Source organism: Crocuta crocuta, unplaced genomic scaffold, assembly GCF_008692635.1.
Source record: "Crocuta crocuta isolate KB4526 unplaced genomic scaffold, BGI_CrCroc_1.0 scaffold16, whole genome shotgun sequence".
Classification (NCBI taxonomy): Eukaryota; Metazoa; Chordata; class Mammalia; order Carnivora; family Hyaenidae; genus Crocuta; species Crocuta crocuta.
Genome location: NW_027531893.1, coordinates 5,418,601 through 5,437,680, shown reverse-complemented (window position 1 = coordinate 5,437,680; position 19,080 = coordinate 5,418,601). Strand labels below are relative to the sequence as shown.

At 43.1% G+C, this 19,080-nt stretch overlaps 1 protein-coding gene and 1 non-coding gene across 2 annotated transcripts in view; both read right to left on the bottom strand.

The window, feature by feature from the left end:
• Window positions 1-19,080, bottom strand: part of RBFOX1 (RNA binding fox-1 homolog 1) — a 1,463,629-nt gene that overhangs the window by 679,068 nt on the left and 765,481 nt on the right. The window lies entirely within an intron of this gene.
• On the bottom strand, window positions 4,540-4,703 carry LOC144239330 (U1 spliceosomal RNA). Its single transcript, XR_013337392.1, has one exon. It is a non-coding gene; the product is annotated as a U1 spliceosomal RNA (small nuclear RNA).

Genomic DNA, 19,080 nt, shown 5'->3' with positions numbered 1-19,080 from the left:
GGCTTGACACAGAAAAAATATCAATGCCAAAGGTTTGTGGGGAGGTGGATAATCAATGTAGGAGAGGATAGGTGGGGAGTCCATGGAAAGACCTTCTGAAACCTCATCACCATCTCCTTGCAGTCACACTATTCACAGCAAATGCCTACTCTTCTGACAGTCCACAGGCCCTGTCTCCCTGCAGGATCTCCTATATACCTTCCTCACCCTGGTCCTCATTTTCTCCATCCATCCCTTGATTTGGCAATTTGACCAACTCCCTCTTACCATCCTGGCCTCTGCTACCCTTACTCACATTTGCAACAGAAACTGAAGATGACTAGCTTGATCTTCAAAGTGTCCTCATCCTCATTAAAAGGGGGAGGGGGGGTTGGGTAGAGAAAGAGGACAAATGTTCTCTCTCATTGCTGTCATGTGAGGAATAGAATGCACCAGCCTATGACACCAATATTATGCTGAGACACACAAAAAGGAGCAAAAAGTGCCCTTTGAAAAAGCAAGCAACAAACAGGGCTAATGCCACAAGATTCACATTTTGCTTCACTGTGATCATTTTAAAGATCTCTAACCAGTGAGATGTAGAACAGAAATTTCATACTCAATGAATCCAGAATGTAGAGGGATGTCTGTGTACACGCATGTGCCTGTGTGTATGTGTGCCTGTGTGTGTCTGCGTGCATGAAGGTGTGTGTGCACTGGGTTTATAGATGAAGGAGAGAGATAATAAGTTATCAATGACTTACTAGGGTATACCTGGGAAATTTTCTCATATTACATTTTATCTTTATACGGCCTTGTAAGGTTGGAATAATTAGCCTTCCTGACTTTATAGGTAAGGACAGGGTTCAGAGAGAAGGGGTGACTTACCCAAGGTTATAAAGCTAGTAAACCACAGAATGGGGTTTGAATCCCCTCCATCTGCCTCCAAACTTGGTTCCTAAATCAGGCCAGATCCTCTGGAAATGCTATTCTGTGGGGCTCAGTCTCACACCTCAAAGTTGGCCTGGGAATCTGTACTTGTAGCCAACTCCCCCGGATTAACCAGACGGATCTGGGAGAACCACTCTAGAAAAGTCATTCATCTCTGGGTCTCAGTTTCCCCATCTCCAAAATGAGGTGGCTGTGGGAAGCTATTCCTAAGGCTCTTGGCCATTCAAACCACCTAGGTGATAATTAACATTGTACGGGGTGGGGGCCAAAGAGTGAAGACACTAGCAGTGTATTCTATCTTAAGTATCATATTTTTATTAAAAGAGATAAATGTTTCAAAAAATTATGCCTTAAGGAGAGGTTTGCTCCTGCCTGACAATTTATGGTCATGTAATTTTAAAAATGCCAATCATTAAATACAAAAGAGCGACTCATCTACGCATGCCAGAACTATTAATGGATGGGGGCATGTTATTGCAAATATAAATCAACCGCTCAGGTCTTAAAATGCCATAAATAAGTGAGTCTCTACGTCAACATTGGTGAGATGGCCAGAATTGTTTTGCTGATTTATTACATACCACCTTCATAATCAACACCCTGTTGATCTGCCACTTTCTTTTTACATAAATATATGAATAACTTTTTGACATCAAAATAAATCATAGTTACTTGATCTAAAATCTAGCTTCAAAAAAGCCTGCAAAGGTGACTGATACTTTAGATGTCGTCTGTTATTTTGTGTTAGAGCCTCGTGGACAGAGAAGTTTTATTTCTCCCTTGTCATCCTTTGAGTGATATGTGGACTTGGCTCAGTATCTTATTTTGACGTTGAGTACAACCTATCAGATTTGTAACAAAATAAACACTTTTATAAATTACAGGTTACTCTTCCATCATAAGAGGGATACAATTCTGAGAAAAGAAAATCTTTACATAAATAATTGCCTGTGGCCACCAATGTGTAGAGATACATACAGCTCATCCATCCAACCATTGTTCCTCTCTGTTGTATCAGTTGCAGACTAGTTTGATGTCTCGATGTTCAAAGCCAAACTTCTTTAACATCCTTTATGTGTATAAAAATGTGTGTATGCCTATGTGTACGTGTGCATAGCGTGCCTACGGAGAAACATGCGGTCTCTATGTTAAAAGTTATTAAATTATGCTCAGTAGAGCCTTCTTAGACCACCTGACTCATAGTAGTTCTGATTTGTTTATATTCTACTTGTTTAAACTTAAATAACTTTTCATTTGAAGAGAGAGAGCCATGATAACAAAAATTTGAAAGTACTGGACATACAAATCCAGCTTAGAAAGGTAAAAAGGAATTGCCATAGTTATTTTCCCCCCAATTAAAAGAGGCATACATCATTGTCATTGGAAGGACTTCAAAAATTTTATTTAAGGATTTTTTTGGCTTGGCTTCTCCAACTACGGAATAGAAATAATAATGCCTAATAGACACAGGCAGGTTAGGGGAGGATGCATAGTTCTATTCATTCTACTTTTTCTGAGTTTAATTTCCAAATGGTCTGACTTCACTACTCTGACAAAAGTGGGACTTTACTTTTTTGCACATGTAAATGAAGGGAATTTCTTGCAGACATCTGCAGGGATCAGGAGAACTTTACCTTGAGGCTGCTCTTTTAGAAACAGAAATCTACAGAAATGAAAACAGAGGCTCTTTTCTGTCCTATGAAGACAGTGGGGAAGGATTTCTCTATCAAAGGTGCCATGTTGATCCCTGATGATGGCTATGTGCTCTGCATAGTACATCTGGGAAAATGTCTGCATCCCTGAATCCATGTGGTGGAAGTGATACTACATGTAAGTATCTGACTACACTGTCCCTCTTTCATTTCTCACAATGACAGAGATCATGTAGAGAGATGGCAGAGAAAGACAGACTTGAAAAGTCCCAGTTATTCCAGCTCTTCTATAGACTGAATATTTTAGTTGCAGTAAATTCCTATATTGAAACAGAACCTTCAGTGTACTGGTATTTGGAGGTGGAACCTTTTGGGGGTGATTACATCATGAGAGTGAAGCCTTCATGAATGAGATTAAAGCCCTTATTTAAAGAGGTCCCAGGGGCACCTGGGTGGCTCAGCTGGTTAAGTGCCTAACTTTGGCTTAGGTTATGATCTCACAGCTCATGGATTCAGGCCCAGTGTCAGGCTCTCTGCTGACGGGTCAGAGCCTGAAGCCTGGTTTGGAATCTGTGTGTGGGTCTCTCTCTCTTTCTGCCCCTCCCCCACTCATGCGCTGTCTCTCTCTGTTTCTGTCTCTCTCTCTCTCTCTCGAAAATAAATAAACATTAAAAAAATTTTAAAAGAGAAGAGGTCCCAGGGTCTCCTCACCCCTTCCTCCATGCAAGGACACAGTGAGAAGATGTGTATGAACAAGAAAGTAGGTTCTAACCAGGCACCAAATTTATTGGCACTTTGATGTTGACTTCCCAGACTTTACAACTCTAAGATCCTGTGGCTTGTAAGCCACTCACTCCACTGTATTTTTGTTGGCAACCTAAATACACCCACATGAGCTCCTGTTCTTTGAGTCTTCCAGCCCAGAGATTGAGTGAGTGAGGAAGTCTTCAAAACAACCCCAGATGCAGCTTTCTGGAACCACAGGGAAAGTCCTGAGTAAGAACTGCCTGCCTGCACTGATGCAGGTGCCAGATTCTTGAGCAAAAGAAGTGAACACTATTATTTTAAGCCACTGCATTGCAGCTGTGTATTAGGCAGCTGCAATTAGCTGGAATACCCCAGAATTAATAATGAAAGATCACCCCAGTTTCCAGCCCACAGGCAGCTGAGCAGAAGCCTTCAGAAAGTGAAGGACCTCACTCTGCTAACAAAAACTTGAGATAGGTAATAGACCCAGTAACACCTGTTGTGATAGAGACCTTCTGTCCTGGGATTAGATGAAAGTCATCTACCCATATGTCACAGCTCCATGTCTCTTCCCTTTCCTGTGCAACAGCAGCTACCCAGGGTAGTTTCCTGGGACACTCTCTCTTCTCATTTGTCAGATAAACCTACACCTTGTCTCTTTCTTCATCAGGAGAGAGATACAGACTATCTATACAAGGCACACAGCACCTGGGTGTATTCAGCTGGCCCTTGAACAATGTGAATTTTTTATGATAAATATAGTACAGCACTGTAAATGTATTTCCTCTTCCTTATGATTTTCTTAGTGCTTTCTTTTCTCTAGCTGAATTGATTATAAAAATATAGTATATAATACATATAACATACAAGATATGTATTAATAGATGGCTTCTCTTATTGGTAAGACTTCTGGTCAACAAAAGGCTACTAGTAGTCAAGATTTGGGGGAGCTGAAAGTTATACATGGATTTTTTTTATTTATTTCTAGGAGAGAGAGAGAGAGAGAGACAGCGTGAGCAGGGGAGGACAAGAGAGAGAGAGAGTGACAGACTCTGAAACAGGCTCCAGGCTCTGAGCTGGCAGTCAGCACAGAGCCCGACGCGGGGCTCGAACTCACGAACCGCGAGATCATGACCTAAGCGAAAGTCGGACGCTTAACCGACTAAGCCACCCAGGCGCCCCCACATTCTATTTTTGTTACCACAAAAATCAGGGGAAAGTGCGAACGCAGTCCCCCACTACCACAAATTATGCAGTTGAGTTTCCCACATTTGGGGAAATTGCAGGGGTCAGCACATCCGGAGTGCAATGTATAAGCCTCCCCCTGGGAAAACCACCCTCTTGATCATGGTATCTCCCCTGCCAGGTAAGTATATACACATGGATTTTAGACTGTGTAGGAGGCCAGTGTTCCTAGTCCCCATGTTGTTCAAGGATCATTTATATTGTATTCTTATTTTTATAGATATAAGTCCTGTCATTCACATACAGTTTCTAAGCCAAAAGAAAAACTGCCAAATGCCTAATTCAAGTAATCAAATATTGGGTATACCAAAGTCCTGAGTTATTATCCTTGTTCTCAGTATGAACACCATTAGTGAGTACTGGTTCTGCATACTGGGTGAGGAGAAAGGCATCTAGACAAATGACTGTGATTCAGTGGGTTCATACGATGGAGATGGAGCTGTGAGGTGCAGGGCAACATGTGGTTCTGTTTGGTGAAAGGGGGGCATTCAGGGAAAACCCCCAAAACAGAAAACAGAGCCAGCTTTACAGAAAGAATAATTCAGCATACAGAAGGGGTGAGAATGACATTCTGTCCAGGTGTGACCTGAACACAAGCAGAAGAATGCAGGACGGATTAGAAAATCCCAGTATTAGTAATTCAATTTTGTCCCCTCAAAGTTCATGTTGAGGCCCTAACCCCCAACCTGAAAAATACTTGGAAATAGGGTATTTTATAGAGGTAATTAAGGATAAGTGAGGTCACAGGGTGGGGCCCTAATTCCACAGGACCAATGTTCTTATAAGAAGAGGAAGAGAAGAGAGGTGCCTGGGTGGCTCAGTTGGTTAATCATCCAACTTCAGCTTAGGTCATGATCTCACAGTTCATGGGTCTGAGCCCCACTTGGGGCTCTGTGCTGACACTTCAGAGCCTGGAGCCTCCTTTGGATTCTGTGGCTCCCTCTCTCTCTCTCTGCCACTCCCTTGCTCACACTCTGTTTCTCTTTCAAAAATAAACATTTAAAAAATTAAAAAGTAAATATATTTTCTCTTCTGGATTGTAAGGACATTTTCTCCTCCATAGAGAAGCCAACAAAAAAATGGAGGACAGAGGGACACGAGGGGCTCAGTCGGTTGAGTGTCTGACTTCAGCTCAGGTCATGATCTCACAGTTCGTGGGTTCGGGCTCCATGTCAGGCTCTGTGCTGACAGCCAGCTCCGAGCCTGGGGCCTGTTTCAGATTCTGTATCTCCCTCTCTCTCTGACCCTCCCTTGCTCACACTGTCTTTCTCTCTTTCTCTCAAAAAATAAATAGAGGCACCTGGGTAGCTCAGTCAGTTAAGCGTCTGACTTCAGCTCAGATCATGATCTCGCGGTTTGTGGGTTCAGGCCCCGCGTCGGGCTCTGTGCTGACAGCTAGCTCAGAGCCTGTTTCGGATTCTGTGTCTCCCTCTCTCTCTGACCCTCCCCTTCTCATGCTGTCTCTCTCTCTCAGAAATAAGTAAATCATTAAAAAAAAAATCATTAAAAAAGAATGGAGAATAGAAAAGGGGGTCACTGATCTCACTCATCATCCATCTATTCACCATCCATCCATATGTAGATATACTTTCATATATGTGTCAATATTGGTGTTTGTTTAAGGTATATATGTTTGCTTACTGCTTGTTAATGCTGCTTAGTCTAGGGATTACACGAAATACTACTCAGATTTCTCTCTCTCTCAACAGGTTTACACCCTGTGACAGTTTGAATCATAAATGCTTCCCCTTCCTTCCTCCCACCTTACCATGTCCATGTCAAACATTGGTAATCGATCCCAGCACAATTTCCCACTGAACCTCCCTACCCTTTTTATCAACAGAGCACTGGAGGTAGCCACTACTCATCAATCAGAATGGGCCCTCCAGGAGAAACACTTTTGCCCTTCCTGGGTCATTCTAGTCTTCCCATGCTGGCTTCCCAACTCCTCTTCCTGACGGTCAAGTGTCTCCAAAGTAAATGGGTGGCTTTCTTAAAAGAAAAAGGCACCTGGGAGGTGGAGGTTAGAGTTTGTTTCCAACACCTGGCTTCACAGTGAGAAAGCACAGGTATATTTTATTGGCTCGTGATCTATTCCCTCTCAAACCTCCAGGAAATTGGGGTTTAGAGAAGTAATATGGCTTGATGCAGGGGACAGTGACAGGGTGAAATTCAAATCCAGTTCCGTCTGGTTCCAAGGAGTTTCATTCCTCAAAGGCAAGCAGCAGCTAGCCAGGAGGAAAGACAATGAGGATCCAGGGCCATTTGTGTGTGAGAGGATCGCTCCTATCTCACATCTCCTTCTGCTTTCTTTAAATGTGTCCCTTCATCCTTCCTAGAACATATGTTCCCAGCTGGTTGAAATAAGGTCAGTTGAAGAGAGACACTCCTTTCCCCCATATGTCCCTTCTCTTAGGGAACCAGTGAGAGTGATTAAGATTTAAAGTCTCAGGCTGCAAACTCACACGCAGGTGTCCCTGTAATCTTACCTTTTAAAGACAGTTACATCTTATCCCACCAGTGGGAAGGGTGACCTTATTTCAAAATAAAGGCAAAAAATAGGAAAACAATTATAAACAGGAAAGAGAGACTTCAATTCAGCATTTTGGCTGATTCCTAAAAGACAGCCAGAGAGCTGGTGCACAGTCTTAACCTCTGTCCTCCACACAAGGCCTCCACACTCACAGGTGGCCTTTACTGAAACTTTACCATGTGCCAGGATATGTGCAAAGAGTTTAATAGACAGGATCTTGTTAAATCCCTGAAATCATTCTCTAAATGGGCACTGACATTATTGCCTTGAAAGAGGAGCCTGGCCGGTGGAGGGGGGGGGGGCGAGGAATAAAAAGTTAAATCACTTGTCAAGGCAACACAGCTAGGAAGTGACGGGTCTAGAAACCAAACACAGCTCAAGGGGCTCCAAAATCCAAACTCAAATAATCAATTTTAAGATTTCTGAAGACCAGGTTTCAACTGTAAGGAGCTAGAGAGAGGAAGGCTTTCTGGAAGCATCAGTGGGACGGGGAAAATAAAACAGGGTGAGGGAGGGGAGGCAGGCTGTTCAAAGTCCATTAGGGAGCCAGTTGACAGCGTGGGTGGAACTTCCATCGCAGAACCCAGGAAGTAGGTGTACAGTGCAGGCTTCACAGCAAGAGTAAGCAATATAGGGCTGGTGTAAGACCAGCCAGCCAAATCTGACCCACTGTTGGGTTTTGTCAATAAAATTTTATTGAAATACGCCCATGCCTATATGTTATTGTCCCTGGCTGTTTCTGAATAGTTATAACAGACACCATATGGCTCCCTAAAATATTGACTATATTTTGTCCTTAATCATACAATACTTGTCAAACTCCATCTCAAGTTATCCCACCTGAAAGGCAAGGAAGATGGGATATTTATACACCAAACCCTGAGTCACACATTAAAGATTACCGGGGGGGGGGGGGGGGGCGCGTGCCTGGGTGGCTCAGTCGGTTAAGTGTCTGACCTTGGCTCAGGTCATGATCTTGTGGTTTGTGGGTTTGAGCCCTGGGTCGGGCTCTGTGCTGACAGCTAGCTCAGAGCCTGGAGCCTGTTTCAGCTTCTGTATCTCCCTTTCTCTCTGACCCTCCCCTGCATATGCTGGCGCTCTCTCTCTCTCTCAGAAATAAGTAAAACATAAAAAAAAAAATACTGGGGAGGGGTGCTCTAATTCCTTCCAACCTGATGTTTGTGTGGGCAGAGCTGGCTCCAGAGACTCCAAAACACATTCAAACTGAAAGACACATGTAGAAGTCAAGACAGATTGTCTTCAAATGGTAAATGCCCACCCCTTGGGGAGTGGGGCAGGGTAGCCACTAGTTGTCTTTGTTCCAAATGCAAACTTATAAGTTGCAAGCTGGTAGCCCATAAGCCACATATTTTATTAGTTTGACCAAACTGTTTTCCAAAACTGTGAATAAGTAGAGTTCCTATTTTAAAAATCCAAATATTCAGCTTTTCTTAAAAAATCAGAAAATGTGGCACCACTGGGCCTCCATTCCTCTATGGCCATTTAGAAATGGCACACATTGCCGGGTCATTAAACGTTGCCAGCTTTGACAGATTATATTAACTGCATGGCCCTAGGTAAGCTTCTGCATTTGAGACCTCTGGTGTGCAGATTATCACCATCATAACAGGCTAAGAGAGGTTACATGACTTGCCCAAGGACATGTGACAAGTAAAGGGCCATGCTGGAACTTTGCTGCCAATTTGCTTTCCTAAGCAGTCTGAGGTCACAGCTTCCTTTTGTCCAGACTCTCATCCCTATGTACTACACCCCCACCTCTGCATGACCCCAGTAAAAGATCTCTGGGCGCAGAGCTGGCCTCTGCTCTGTCCTCACAAAGCCTGAATAATGCATTAGAGAACACGGGATGCAGAATGTTAAGATAAGAATAAATGCTGCTAAAAGTCATGACCCTTTTCACCCAAGAGTAGCAAAGAGTACTTAATACAGCAGTCAGCCTTCATTCTTATGGACAGGAGAGCTGAGAGCTGCACATTCACCTCCGTCCCTCAATCAGACACCACCAATCAATTGGAGTTGCTAATTGGATTCTGACAAATCATATTCAAAGCCCTCTCTCTCTCAGGGTTTTCTCCAGTCTGCATGGATGAGATACTCCTGTGCAAGAGGGCCATAGTGATAGCACTTTATCCAACTATACAAAAGGGCAGAGAGGATGCACAGGAAAACACATAGAGTCTAAACCAGGGAAAGGGTCTGGGATCTTGCACTCTTGAAACTGGAATGTATAGCCAGAACTCCTAGAAAAACCAGAGAGTGGCTTAAGATTCGGTCTGAGGTCTAGGAAACCCAGTCTCTTAATGCACACATTTCCCAAGAGAATATCTTCAACATATACAAGAACCCAAAAACTTAGTATGCTTCCAATACTGCCACATGGTCCAAGACATCACTACATTTAAGGGCGTGAAAGAAGCAGGGTGGCCTGGAATAGAGCTTAAAACACTTTGACCTGATCTATATAGGTTTTGGGCTCTGAGAGAATAAAATGCTCTGCAGGGATGTCCTACATGAAGGTAAAAGGACGAGCCTTTTTGTTCCTGGATCAGCCACTCACTGTCAATTGGCCCCCTTGAGACAACGGTGTAACCTCTTAGGCAAAGCAGGCCAAAACCATTTGGTCAAGGGGAGGGCTTTGAAGAAGGGGCAGATGGAAACCATGAGCAAGCAACAAGCATAGCGGCTGAGGGATGGGCACAGGAGCTCGGTCAAGGGGAGCTGGTCTGAAAACTGACAGCAGCTAGCATAAGGGATCTCCCTCCATCGGGTCCTGGGTAAGAAGAGCCACGGAAGTCCACCTTGTTTTGTTCAGACATGAAATGTGTCATGAAAGGTACATGGTGATTCTGAGCTTCCACCTTGAACCCTGACAGAAACCTCAAGGGGTGTGTTTTGATTGTTAGTGCCATTCGATGCCCACCTGAATGGACTGCCCACCTCAACCCATCTTCTCTGACAGTGACTTGGAGACCATATGTAATGACCATTGAAAACTGTTTTCCTGGGGTGCCTGGGTGGCTCAGTCAGTTAAGCGTCCAACTTCAGCTCAGGTCATGATCTCACCATCCATGAGTTCGAGCCCTACATCAGGCTCTGTGATGACAGCTCAGAGCCTGGAGCCTGCTTCAGATTCTGCCTCTGTCTCTGTCTTTGTCTTCCCCCCCCCCACCCCACCCTTGCCCTGCTCGCTTTCTCATTCTCTCATTATCTCTCCCTCAAAATTAAATAAACAGTAAAAAAATGTTTTCCTACTAGACAATCTATGTCTGCCAAGAGAGTCCCTAATTGGTGTGTCATCAGAGATTGCCTAGTTTCAAGGTTGCATGGAATTCAGATAATATCCCATCCATCTCTATATCCCATGCAGCCTTCAACTCTGCCCCACATCTTCCCCCTGCCCTCACATGTGCACTAGATCTTGTTCACCAAGTAGCATGTCTTCATCTATTCCTGCCTTCATGGTGCTTCCATGTCATGATAAAAGTGACAGTTTCACTCAACAGCTGCATCTCCTAGGACACAGGGATGCTGACAGGCAACAGCATTAACCCACATCCTGATTTGTCAGGCCCTCCGTCTACATAGTGAGTGCAGGTTCAGCCTTTCCTCTCTGTGTACAGTTACTACTTTTCTCAGGTCTACCAGATCAAAGCCATTTTTCTACATCCATCACCCCTTTTCTCACGTGCAATACCTCTAAGACAGATCCACTTTATAGACAAACTCATCCTTAGAACACCTGCTGGCAGCGGAGAGGGAGAGTGGTGTCACTGAGCACTTAGGAAATTTCTTGCTGAAATGTCAAGTTAAATGGGGGACAGCAGCAAGAACCTTCAAGAAATTCATGACCACAGTCCCCTACTGGCAAGGGAGAAATGGCTGAAGGTGGATGATGCTTCTGCTGTATGATAGAGAATTTTCAAGCATGGTTAAAATGAAGGGTTCCTTAATTTTACAAGTGATAAAACTGAGGTTCCACATGCTGAGTTTCTGGCTGAATGTCACACAAATTAAATTACTTAAAGCCCATTTAAACCCAGATCTGTCTGGCTCCATAAACTGGGAACTTCATATTATATACCCTGTTCCTTCAAGTAATGGTGGGCCCACTGACCAGATAACCTCCACAGACACCCTTCAAAAGAAAAAAGAAAAAAGATAGGAGAAATGCATATAATGAGATGACATTTCAAAGAAGATTTGATTACTGATACGTGCGTGCTTGCGCACACACACGCACCTACACACGCATACATACAAGTCCCTGAATATCCAATTTTTGTAGTTCTCTCCATGAAAATGGATTAGATTTAGGGGAATTTCATTAAAGGTTCAAAGAATTATTCCTCCCCTCATCAATATTTACCTGAACCATCATTATCATCACTAGCTCATCAGCTTTTGCTGTGTGGACAGAGAGGAGATTAGAGAAGGTTTAGCTGGTCCTGAACCGTTACTTCCCAGGAATTATCTGAGGGGAAATGGGCATCGTGTCTGAGCCTTTGCTTTCAAAGATCTCACAAATTTCAGGTTGGTCACAGAAACTACAGTGGTCTTTTCCTTAATGGGCAGCAACTGGGACCCCACACTCAAGCCCCATTCCTTGCTCCACCTTAAAAAAATTTTTAAATGTTTATTTGAATTTGAGAGAGAGAGAGAGAGAGAGTGAGCAGAGAAGGGGTTAGAGAGAGAGAGGGAGACACAGAATCTGAAGCAGGCTCCAGGTTCTGAGCTGTCAGCACAGACCCCGATGCGGAGCTCAAACCCTGACCTGAGCGGAAGACAGTCGTTTAACCGACTGAGCACTCAGGTGCCCCATCCTTGTTCCACTTTTTAAAAAAAAAAATGCTATATATGGTATAAATTATGCAAGCCTTAAATACTTCCTATGCCATTTTTACTGTCTCATATAAACATGAGTTTTGATTAAATAATATATTTCTGGAGTGGAATTCAGTAATAGACAGTAAATTACTGGGAGCCATGATGTTTATCTTCCATCATCTACATGAAATCCTCTTAGTGAAAAACTCTGAAACTTTGTTAAAATTCCATGCAGAGCAGAGCACACTGGTTAACTCAGATAAAGATAGATGTTTACGATATATATAGTAAACATCTATTTTATACATATATAAAAGAAGCTAACTAAAACTTTGGGCCAAGTTCTACATTATCTGTGACTCTAGGTAATTTATTTGGTTGTCATTTCAAACAAAATTGGCCCAAAATAATGACTCATGTTACATTCAAGACTGGGATATTTGTTTGAGAAGTGAAGACAACAGCTATGGTCTCCATATATCAAATTTCAAAATGTAATAGTTAAAATTTATTTCTCTCTCATGAAAAGAGTATGTGGGTGGTAAGGAAGGCTAGAATCACATTTCAGCTATGCTGTTAACTAACGGTGTGACCTTGGCAGGTGGCTAAGTTTTTCTGGGTCACCGTTTCTTCAGCATGTAAGATGGCAGGAAAGAGACAAAATCTATTCTAACACCAGTGCTCCAGAGCTCACCACATGTCAAGGTTACTTCTGAGAAAAGCCACTGTAAGAATAGTTACACCACGTTCCAGGACAAAAGTCTTTATTCCCTAATTCTTTCTTAAGTTTTTATTTATGTAAGTAATCTCTACACCCAACATCAGGCTGAAACTCATGACCTTGAAGTCAAGAGTCACATGGTCTACCAACTGAGCCAGCCAGGTGCCCCTCCATTCTCTATTTCTTGTTTTTCAACCCAGAAGGAAGCTCTAAAACACACAACTGAATTTTCCCACATAAGCAACCCCACTAAATACCCAGGTGTAACCATGAGAAACCAGAAAGCAAATAAAACCTCACTGAGTGTCTGGTAATGCTAGAATGGTAGGCATTTTCCTCATTTTCTCCTTACCATATATCCCCACATCATGGGTGAGGCCCAGAGAGTTTAGCTGCCAAGAACACCACCAATGACAAGAACAGCAACAATCACAGTAGTAGCAGTGATGTTCTAAGGGTTTTCTTTGTTTAACCCTCATGATGACACTGCAATGTGGAGTCAGTGATCATTTCCACTTTACTTGTGAGGATTCAGAGAAGAGAACAGCTAACCCCGTGTCTGGGAATCCGTGGCCGCGTTAATGGCGGTGTTCGCCGCTGCAGAAATGGAGGAAGACATACTCTCTTCCTTCAGTCTGTGTCCTTCCCTGCCTCCCCCAGATTCGTGCTGGATGCATACGCAAGAAATGTACAGATCATTAACAAAGCTAGAGAGGAAGTTGAACACTGGCCATATGGGGAGCCTGGGAGAAGACATGGTCCCCTAACATGGTCCGAGAAGGTAATAAACGCTGGGCTAGAAGTAGGTAGGAGAAGGTCGCTGGATATTCTACAGGTAAAACTATGTGTCCCCAAACTTGGCAATTGTGTGTAGTGAACTATTGGTGATAAGAATAAATGAGTAAGTAAGTAAATAAGCGATGATGACTTAGACTGCTGCGGTGCTTTTAAAACATTTTCATGGAGTGGCACCATTAGTTAAGTGTCTTGACTTTGGCTCAGGTCATGATCTCACAGTTTGTGGGTTTGAGCCCCACATCAGGCTCTGTGCTGACAGCTCAGAGCCTGGAGTCTGCTTTGGATCCTGTGTCTCTCTCTGCCCTTCCCCTGTTTGGATTCTCTTTCTCAGAAAAAAATTAAGTAACATTTAAAAATCTTTTTAAGGTTTTCATAGAAAGCCCTTATAGGTACATTATTTGGTTCAATGGAGGAATAAGAAATTTGTTCCATCCTGAAGTCTATCTCTAATTGATTGGTGGTGACTGCTATAAGCAGCATTGGACAAATGACAATCTCATTAATTAAGCTACATTCAGGTTCAATAAGGAGAGGAAATAATCTATGAGTGATATGTGCCATGGGTGCAGAAAAACATTCAGGGGTCCATAGTTGCAAATCCTACCTGCGATGCTCACAGTGACGGAGATGGAAACAGGACATGCAATATCAATGAACATATTACAGCATTGAAAACCTGAAGTTCAGAAGAGGGGCAAGATGGCGGAGAAGTAAGGAGCTCCGTACTTGCACTCGCGCCCATACATCACACAGAAAAGATCTGAAGCCATTGGAAACCTTACAAAACCTGAGAGATTGGGAGACAAAGGACGCAGAATCCACTGAGAGAGCCTTCTAACGTGAGTGCGAACCGGGGAAGATAAAATCGGGCCGGGATCGGAGACTCCAGGGTGGGAGACGATCCCCCTCTACCCTCTACGGGGAGTGAGAGGGGAAAAGGAGAGAGTCCAAAACAGAAAAACCTCCACACGGGGGAGAAAAACCTCCGCTCGGTGCATAGAAAGACCGTACTTGCCAAATACCTGCACACCAGGTCCCCTCGCGCCAACTGGTCCTGGTCCTGGGGGGGCGCTGAGCACACAGACTGCTTCTTTGTGTGGGCTCCTGGCGGGCTGGACTTCAGAGTGGTGGCGCGCCTGCCGCCATTGTAGCTCCCGGGCGGCTGGGGCCCCTGAAAGACCCGCGCGGACACCGGGCGCCCGTGCTCCTGGCTGGCTGGAGCTCAAGACGGAAGGCAAAGAACTAAAAACTGGGAAATTAGCCTGTGAGTTTGTGTTTCGGGTGACGAGCCATAGAGGGACCCGGTTTTCCTCACTCCAGCGGGCTCAGGCTCGGAGCGCCCGGCAGTCAAGNCCAAGGCAGAGCTCCCGCCTGAGGCATTGGATCCCGCCACGCCCATCCCTGCCTGAGAGCTGCCCTCCTCCCTTTTTTTTTTGTTTTTTTTCCTTTTTTTGTTTTTTTGTTTTTTTCTTTCTTTTTTTTTTCCTTTTTCCCCCTTTTTTGNGGGAAAAATAGCTGGGGAAAGGGAGGGAGGCAAACCATGAGAGACGCCTGAATGCTGAGAACAAATTGAGGGCGATGGGGTGGGGGAGAGGGGAAGAAGGAGGGCATGGAGGAGGGCACTGAGGGGAAGAGCACTGGGTGTTACATGGAAACCAACTTGACAATAAACTATTTAAGAAAAAAGAAAAAAAAAAGAAAGAAAGAAAGAAAGAAACCAGATTAGCCAGGAGTTTGGCAGTGGCTGACGCTGGGTGAAAGGTACATGGGGATTCATTATATACTATTCCTTAATTGTTTTCAAAGACATATTTGACAATTTCCAGAATAAAAGTTTAGAAAAATATTTTTTCACTAACATTTAAAAAGTAACATTATTGGCTGATAAGTCTTAAAAGGTTCAGAGACCACCTTAAAATCAACTCTAACTGCCATCTTTGATGGTCATAATATGCTTTAAAGAGGCAATGTTTTGTGTTATCAATATAGCATGGAATTAAGAATTTAGCACTGGCCAGATTCATAACCTATCTCTAGCTGTGTGTTTTTTTAAATTATTAATTTGACGTTGTACTAAAACTTAGTTTCTGTATCTATGAAACGGGGATAATAGCCCTACTTGCCTTATAGTGAGACAGTGTAAATTTTATATGCATGTCAATGCTTAGACTATAGTATCCAGGAAATGATTAAGCACTAAAAAATGTAGCTTTTAATATCTCCAAATAATTTTATGTTGCTGGACACATAGTAGGGAGTTAGTTAGTAAATGTTGGATGATGAAAGCCAGTAATAATAACAGGAGAAACATGAGTAAGTATCCAATTAGTTGCTACCTAAAATTTACAAAGTCACAAAAAAGTTTTTGTTTGTTTGTGTTTGTTCATCCTCTCATTGGGAGTCAGTTCAACAACTTGATAATTAAAACAAATATCCTGTATTTCCAACAAACTTAGTGGCATAAAATGGAAGGCAATTACTCAACTCTGATTTAGGCTTAATATGCAGCATGCCTTAATTTATTCTAATTTAATATTCAAAAGAATATCCTTAAGGTAATATCCTTCCACAGCTTGTAACGGCTGCAACACACCAAATTAAGGCCAGCATCCATCAAGTGCACGAGAGCTGAACCCCCAGAGCAGAAAGCAAACCTCAGATCTGAGGAAACGCCTGGAGTCAGCCTGATGCAGGCAAAACACCCTTGTGCATTGAGAAGACACCCTCTTGCCTTTATCCAAACTTAGCTCATTAACCCCCAGATATGCAATCAGTGCCTGAGCGTAAGCAAAGCAGACATATTTACACATCAGCACAGATTGGTCCCCAGTCACACAAACCCAAGGGTTCCATTAACAGCTGATGTGCAGGATAACATCCTCCTGTCTAGGATCTAGACGAGAGATATCCTGACCCAGAGAATCCTGCACACGTTTATGGCATGCACTGGGGACAAGGCCACTCTCCGTGCGCCAGCCCACCTCGTCTCCTCCACGAGGCATTTCCCAAACTTCTGGTTAAAACAAGGTAGACATCTCACTTAGCTGCCACTTTGATTCTCAGAACTGTTGGTCCCACTTTGAATAAGACAGGTCAAATTCAGAAATAAGGTGTTAACAAGGTTGTATGTGTGTATGGGTGTGTATGTGCATGCTTATAATCCACACACACGCTGCAGATAAAGTATGCATTTCCAAATATCCAAATATGGCAGGTGACTATATGGATTGCAAATATTGATGGAATGTATGATGAGTTATCTATTGCTGTGAAAAGAAATTACCCCAAAAGTTTTTAAAAAAATTTTTTTAATGTTTTATTTATTTCTAGGAGAGAGAGAGAGAGAGAGACAGCGTGAGCAGGGGAGGGTCAGAGAGAGAGGGAGTCACAGACTCTGAAACAGGCTCCAGGCTCTGAGCTGGCAGTCAGCACAGAGCCTGACGCGGGGCTCGAACCCACGAACCGTGAGATCACAACCTAAGCGAAAGTCGGACGCTCAACCAACTAAGCCACCAGGCGTCCCAGAAATTACCCCAAAACTTATAGTGGTGTAAAACAATAATCATCATCTCTTATTTCATGGTTACTAGGGTCAGGAATTCAGACAGGACACAGCAGACAGATAATCCTTGCTCTACCATGCTGGGGGTGGGGGGAAGTCTCAGCGGGAAGATTTGAAGACTCAGGGTAGAGTCAGAGAACTGGAGTCATCTGCAGGTTTGGCTGAGCACGGGGATTTGCTTCCAAGGTGTCTTACTCATCTGGCGAGCAAGCTGGTGCTAGCTGTTGGCAGACGGCCTCCAATTCCCCTTGCGTGGCCTTTCCACAGGTTGCCTGAGAGTCCAGGCCCTGGGTCTCTTTCTCTGAGATTTTCACTGGACACCATGGTGATGAAACACAGCACTTTGCAATTTCCGCTAATCTTCTCTTTCTCTTAAATTTATTTTTTTGAATGATATAGCATATACGTAACATAAAATTTGCCATTTTATCCATTTTTTTAAAAAAAATAATGTTTATTTATTTTTGAGAGAGACAGAGAGATGGAGTGTGAGTAGGGGAGGGGCAGAGAGAGAGAGAGAGAGAGAGAGAGAGACAGAATCTGAAGCAGGCTGCGGGCTCTGAGCCCTTAGCACAGAGCCTGATGCGGGGCTCAAACTCAGGAGCTGTAAGATCATGACCTGAGCTGAAGTCAGATCCTTTACCGACTGAGCCACCCAGGTGCTCAGTTCCATTTGATCCATTTTTAAGTGTCCAGTTCTGGGGCATGAAGTGGATTCACACTGTTGTGCAAACATCATCATTTTCTAGCACAGAGCTTTTTTTCTTATTTTTCATTTTGCAAAACCCAAACTCTATATCCATTAAACACGAACTCCTACTTCCCCTTCTCCCAGTCCCTAGAAACCACCACTCTACTTCCTGTCTCTAGGACTTTGACTATCCTAGGTACCTCATACAAGTGGAATCATACAGTGTTGGTCTTTTTCGACTGGCTTTCTTCTCTTACCATAACATAAGGTATGGTTCATCTCTGCTGTAAGATGTGCCAGAATTTCCTTCCTTTTTAAAGCTGAATCGTATTCCATTGTGTGGATATAACATATATTTGCTTATCCATTGACACTTGGGTTGGTTCAACCTTTTAGTCATTGTGAGTAATTCTGCTATGTACATGGGATATCTTGGAAATGGCATATACCCAGAAGAGTAATTGCTGAATCATATGGCAATTCCATTTTTTTTTTCTTTTTGGAGGAATGTCTACATTCCCACCAGCAGCGCACAAGGGTTCAATTTCCCCACATTTTCCCTAACACTTATTTTCAGTTTGTTTTTCTTTCTGTTTCATCATAGCTACCCTAATGGGTATAAAGCAGTATCTCCTTGTGGTTTCAATTTGCATGCCCCTAATGACCAGTGATGTTGAGCATCTTTTCATATGCTTTTTGTCATTTGCATATCTTCTTTAGAGAAATGTCTATTCAAATCCTTTGCCCATTTTTGAATCAGGTTGTTTGCTTTTTTTATTGCTGAGTTTCAGGAATTCTCTATATAATACAAGGGACATTAATCCCCTGTCAGATATGTGAGATAATATCTCTTTTCTCCTCGTCATCCCCCAGCACAGAGTGAGAGGCATGGAGCCTCTCATCACTCGAGAGCAGGCAGTTAACCAGCATAAATAGCTGGGGGGAAGTTTGTTTGGGGAGAAAGGAAATATGCACAGATGCTGATGAAACAGAAGAGATATCTCACTCTCTTTTCCCTGCTCCTTCCTGGACAGGTTGACTAGAATCAGCCTGATTACCTACAAACCAAGGGGTAAGAAAACACACAGTGGGCATTTTCCTTCCACTGCTTTTTCTGTTCCTCATAATAAGGGCTAAAGTAGTGTTTTAAAAATGTAGGTCGGGATGAAAAGAGATTTAACTTTTAATGTTTGAATTAAAACAGCATGAGCAACTTCTTTGAATACAATAAAAAAAGCTACAGGATATTCCCTGAAACAATCATTTCTAACTATTTTCCTCTGCATTTCATAAATAATAAATGTGTTAAAAAATAACCTCATAGTAACACATTCTCTAATACACTAGTTATGCAAG